This window comes from Alexandromys fortis, unplaced genomic scaffold (genome assembly GCF_014885135.2).
Source record: "Alexandromys fortis isolate MF-2015 unplaced genomic scaffold, M_Fortis_MF-2015_v1.1 scaffold_153, whole genome shotgun sequence".
Lineage (NCBI taxonomy): Eukaryota > Metazoa > Chordata > Mammalia > Rodentia > Cricetidae > Alexandromys > Alexandromys fortis.
Genome location: NW_026068032.1, coordinates 1,345,051 through 1,351,050, shown reverse-complemented (window position 1 = coordinate 1,351,050; position 6,000 = coordinate 1,345,051).

The window sequence follows — 6,000 nt, the reverse complement described above, 5'->3', positions numbered from 1 at the left end:
CGACAGTGGGCTGAGACAAGACAGAGGGAAATGAGCTCTCTGGAGGAGCGGTACCCCACCCCCCAGAAAAAAATTACAAGCCTGCCAATTGCAAACTGCACGGAAAGATTCGTGCTAGCTGGCAGGTCTAAGTGGGGTGTGCTTGGTGTGCACCGGGAAGGGAAGGGGCTGGCTGTCAGCACTCGAGCCTAGGGGGGCCGAAGGTTGTACCCGGTGGGGACATGGAAGCCTTGGATTTGGGATTTCATTTCTAGTCCCTTGAGGAGTCACTGGAGTGCTGGCTTTGGGCACATAAGCCATGCATTTGTAGGAATTAGCGCAGCTTCTCCTTGTGGAGTGGAGTGTGGCTGTAGCCAGAAGCAAAGAGACCTGCGAGCTACTGGCTGTCTCTCCAGGGAGGGGTGGACTGCAGTGGCGGAGGTGAAGAAGGTGACAGGAGAGAGGAGATTGGTTATTTAAAGTTGCACAGGAGGTATTTTATAGACGGGGTACTATCTCTTTCTAGGCAGACGGCTTTCAGACCTCCATGGATTTGTCTGGACTCAGGGTAAGTCAATGGAGCAGTTCGCCATTCCCACTACCACCAGGCATGTTGCTACCCAGTTCAAAATGCTTCCCCTCAGGTCCTTTCCCTTTTGGTCTCCCTCAAACACTGCTTTCATCGTGTTTGCCTTGCTGATAAGCTCATATGTGTATTCATGGAGCTATTGAGCAATGGCAGTGAGCTAGTCTGGTTTGGTGGGTGTGGTTCACACACCTGAGATACAGCCCTTACTTCCTCCAGGATTTTATGAGAATTTACCTAGAGAGATGCTATTAAAACATATGGAATGATTGAATGGGAAAACAGATAATAGGGTTTATTTTACCTCTTGAATAAAAGAAATTTTAGTGGTGAGGGCAAGGGGGCCATGTTAAAAAAAAAAGAAAGACACAGGATGAGACAGAGGTGGGGTGGGGGGAGAATGAGAGAAGGAGAGGGAGGAAAATGAATGGGAGAGATCATGTTAAGAGAGAACATTTGCTTTGAGAGTCTGGGAATCAAAGTCACAGGGAGAAGAGGTGCGGGACTTTAGATGCCCTCAAAGTTGGGTACCAAGGCTTTGGAGTTGATTCTGCTGGATGTAAGAAGTCGTTAAAAATTTGCCAGCAACATAAAGACTTAGCGAAGGCTTAGCCGACACTAGTAATTATTTCACTCTGTAATTTTACCATCTTTAGATAGTTGTTACAAGCCTGGCATGTAATTCATTGGATTTAAAATACATGTGCCTTGCGTGTGTGCAGCCTCTATGGAGTCGGCACACAGAAATGTCTGATGGTGGAGATGCTTGGTGTGCTCAAGGAAGACAATGATGACGGCCCCTGGTCTGGATGGAAAAGAATACATCTGGGAGGTGAGGAGGTAGCAAGGAAGATGTTCCAGAAGTGCACGAAGAGAGAAATATGGGAGTGAAAAAATGCTCTGAAAATAGGTCCAGAGAGATGCCTCAGTGGTTAAGAGCATATGACCTTGTAAAAGACCCAAATTTGGTTCCCAGCACCATGCTGGATGGCTCACAACTACCTGTAATCCCAGCTCAAGGAGATCTGATATACTCTTCTAGCTTCCAAGGATACAGCACACACACACACACACACACACAGAATATGGAAAAATAAATTCCTTTTAATTTTTATTTATTTTGAAAAATAAATTCTTTCGAAGCATAATTAAAGAAACTGTAAGCAATTTGATGCAGAAATGTGTTTTTTAAAAACCTAAGTTTTCATGTCTAATGTTTTGGAAGGTCTTGATGCCAGTCAGGCAAGATGGAAGAAGCCAGTGAGGAGAATTAGTTTAAAAGAGTGAGATGGATTTGGTTCTGGATGGAGTACAGATTGCATTTCTCATCAGAAATAGTTTGAGGGAGGAAAGGGTTGTCTTGGACCATACTTTAAGAAGACAAAATTCATCATGGAGGGAAGACATGGCTGCTGGGGCCCTGTTCATGGTGTCTGAAGCTTGTGTACACTTTGTTACATTTTGGCAGATGAGGAGATGGAGATCTGCGGTGGGAACCCAGGCCTCAGGGCAGGGGCTTCAGGGACACACCAGGTGTGCTTTACCTACTGAAGGTCTCACAAACTCCCCAGACAGCGCCATCACCTGGGGACCAGGCATCCGAACAGCTGCCAGACAGGACTTGGCAGGATATTCATTTAGAGATGGCCTCAGAGACCAGCTCGATGGAAACAAAGTGGCTCTGAGGAACTCTGAAGTTCTGCCACAATCCATTCGCTTCAGCAAATGCACACACAACTGTCTGCTCTGAGGTGGAATCCAAAGCTCAAGGATGGGCCCTTGATGGTTTGTGTAACCCAGTGAGGAAAGCAGAGAAGGCAAAAAAGAATTCAGTCTCACAAAGTGTGTAGAGGGGACAATGTGTTGACTAGGAGAATTAGGCAGGCTCACTCACCTGTGCAAGCTTCCTACCTGAGCAAACCGGCTATCCCAGAGAAGAGCCCAGGAAAGCAACGCAGATGGCACCTCATGTTGAAATCCCCGCCCTGCATCTTGTTACTCTGGCCTCGACTGCTACACCCAGATGAAGGTTTGTGGTCTTGTAGTTGATAGAAAGATGTCCAGACACTCACCCGGGAAGCTGCCCCCACTGTGTTTCTCTTTAGTTCCCAGTGAGTGACAGACACAACACAGGTTGTTGTGACTGTGGAGTAGACACCAGAAGCCTGGACATCAGGAAAGGAGACTATGTGTGAAGATGCTCAGACGGGCTGGCTCATGAACAGAATTACCAGAGTTACAGGAAATAGAGGCCTCTCAGGAAGGCTGGGGAAGGTTTCAACCCCACCATTGAACCACAAGAAGCACAGCTACTCCCGGACAGAACAATAATTTTCTGGCTAACCACATGATCTTTTGTTTTATTTTATCTTTTTTGATATAGGGTCTATGTGGCCCAGGCTGGCCTAAAGCTCACAATCTCCCATTTCAGTCACTAGGATTAAGGGGAACCTAGCTGATATGATTTTTCTCAGATGTCCTTATTTTGAATAACTTCCTAACATTTGTGGTGTAGTGGCCTAGAATTTCACGCCTTCTAAAGTCCCAAGAAACATAAGAAAATACTCCTGTTGTTTGGCTTTGATTCTGTCTGCAGAAGAGGATGCTCCGTGAAGAGGGGTCAGGTGATGGTCAGAAGACAGATCAAAAGGCTGTGTGTGTGCACAACTTTTTTCCTGCAACGGCTGAAAACCGAAAAGCATGCGTTCAGCTTTTCACCAACACCGTTTAAGTGTTTCGTGGCAGGACCTCTTAATGAGCTGCAGGGTTTTGCAGCTAAAGCTGAGTCAGGAAGCCTCTCTTAGATGAGAGCGCTTGCTTACCTCTAGCAAGCAGAGTAGACCCGAAAATTGTTGCTACCAAGAAAACAAACATGCTTTACTCTTTCCCAAGCTTTCTCAGGCTTTTTGTGGATTCAGTTAGCCTCACGTTGGGCAGCCATCTGTTGAAATATGAAGCGGCGGGGCTGCGTCCCCAACACCCCGGCCGCTTGGCTAGCTCATGCCCGAAATATCAACACACAAACTGTATTCATTTAAGAACTGCTTGGCCCATGAACTCTAGCCCTAGTTGGTTTATTATAATTAACCTGTGACCTTCCTCCATCAGGAGTGAAGGGAGAGAGTCTCTGTGAGGTGAAGCTGGAGAGGGGTGCGCAGGACCAACAGCAGGGACTATCCTGCTCAGCTTTTGTTGCCAACGGGGGTTGTGGGAGGCTGCTTGGTCACCTGTTCATTTCCTGGCTACTCAGCCCCAAAATAACCACACAGAAACTATGTTAATTAAATCAATTCTTGGCTCATTAGCTCTATCTTATTGGCTCTTACATCTTAATTTAACCCATTTATATTAATCTGTGTATTGCCATGTGCTTACCAGGTAAAGTTCCGGCGTCCGTCTCAGGTGGGGCTACATGGCTTCTTCCTGACTTTACCTTCTTCCTCCCAGCATTCAGTTAATTTTCCCTGCCTAGCTAAGTTCTGCCCTGCTATAGGTCCAAAGCAGTTTCTTTATTCATTAAGGGGACTCCCACATCAAATGGGGAACAGCCTAGAGTGGTGGTGGGGGGGGGGCAAGACTACCCTGAGGGATTGCCCAGATCAGACTGGAAGTGGACATGTCTGAGGCTGATTGTTAATCACTGTCCACTGTGGACAACATCATTCCTAGGCAGGCAGTCCTTAGCAGCAGAAGGGAGCTAGTATGAGCCTGGGGGTGAGCCAGGCAAGCAGTGTTCCTCCATGGCTTCTGCTTCAAGCTCTGGCTTGAGTTCCAGCTCTGACGTCCCTCAGTAACAAACTGTGGCCTGAATGTGTGAGCCAAACGAGCCTTCTTCCTTCTAAGTTGCTTTTGGTCAGAGTGCTTTATCTCAGTAACAGAAGAAAACCAGCAGCAGGAACACAGACTCGTTTTGGGAACCGTGAGCCAAGATGGGTTACTGAGACCCTGTGGATAGGTTAGATTTCTGCTGCTGCTAGAATTTTTGTAATCAGCATCGAAATGCTACAGGGAGCACTGCGGTCCTCTTAAGATGCAGGGTACCGGTTGTCGAGAAAGACACCGCTCACCGTGGACTTAATGCAGCACAGAATGCAGCTGTGGTAGGACACAAAACAGTGTTCAAACACACACAAATGTCTAACAAATTCACAGTGCTCGTCATGCAGCAGAGTTTTCTAGTCACCCTAGGATGTGGTTCATCAGAAGGTGACCTCAGTGCGTGTAAAAGCCGATTTCGGAAGGTGATAAAAGCAGATAGTGACAGGCTTAGAGAACGCTAAGCAAGGATTTAGTCCCAGAGAGGGTGCCTAGAGTGTTCATCCAGCAATGCATGACTTTACTGAATGTCTTCTTCGTGTCTGTCCTGTTACAGCCACCAGAACTTTAACAGTCAACAAAACAAGCCAGAATCCTTGCTCTCATGGTTTATGCTTTGATGAGGAAAAAGAGTTGAGAAACAAAAAAGAGCTGGGCATAGTGCCACATGCCTTTAATCCCAGCACTCGGCAGGCAGAGGCAGCTTTGTGACTTTGAGGCCAGCCTGGTCTACATAGCGATCCTGTCTCAAACAAACAAACAAGAAGAAAATGAAATACTAAGGCAGATCAAATGGTGACAAGTTTTTTGGAGGAAAATAAGTAGTATTTGGGGATTGAGGGGTAACTGCAGTATTAAAGATGTTCTTTAAGGAATATCTTACTTAAGACAAAAAAAAGACATTTAAACAAGACTAAAAGGCGAAGATAGAAGAGGATGCACTGGGCATTGGTAGCACGGGAGATGGGTGAGAACAGCTTTAGAGGAAAAAGCCAACCTCCCCTCTTCAAAGAGCAGCCAGGGGTCAACGTGAATACATGAGAAAAAGGAGGTGCACTGCTTGAGACAAGGAAGAAGGTAGGGGTAGCCAACAGCCTAAGGCAGCCAGAGTTACAGGAGAATTTTGCTTTTACATTAAGTGCAATGGGAGCCAAAGGGGAACTCAAGGCAGACTGAGCTACTCAGACAGTTAGGGTTCTTCAGCTTCGCAGTCTGAAAGTAGACTCCTTGTCTTTCTTCATCTGTAAAATAGTGGCGATGACTCTAACGTGAGGGTGTTGTGACAATTCAATAACATTATAAGCAAAAACACTTAGCAGTTACTTGGCGCCTCCTGGGCCTCCCACCTCCTGCTGGGAGGAAGAGGTCAGGGTACAAAGTGTGACAGCTTGGCCAGCTGACATCACTTGGGATCTACTGGGACAGTTTCCTGGGCGGCTGCTGATGTGGCTGCTGCAGAGACTCGGCTGGGTGGGTGGGCAGTCACTGCGGCACGGGCCCCGGCTCTGCAGGCCTCCATCGAAGGCACTCCCTCGGTGGTGTATCAGTGCAGTCTCTGGGAAGGCATGTTTATCCGCCTCCCGGTTTAGCTCTGGATGTGAACCGAGGAACGTTCGAAC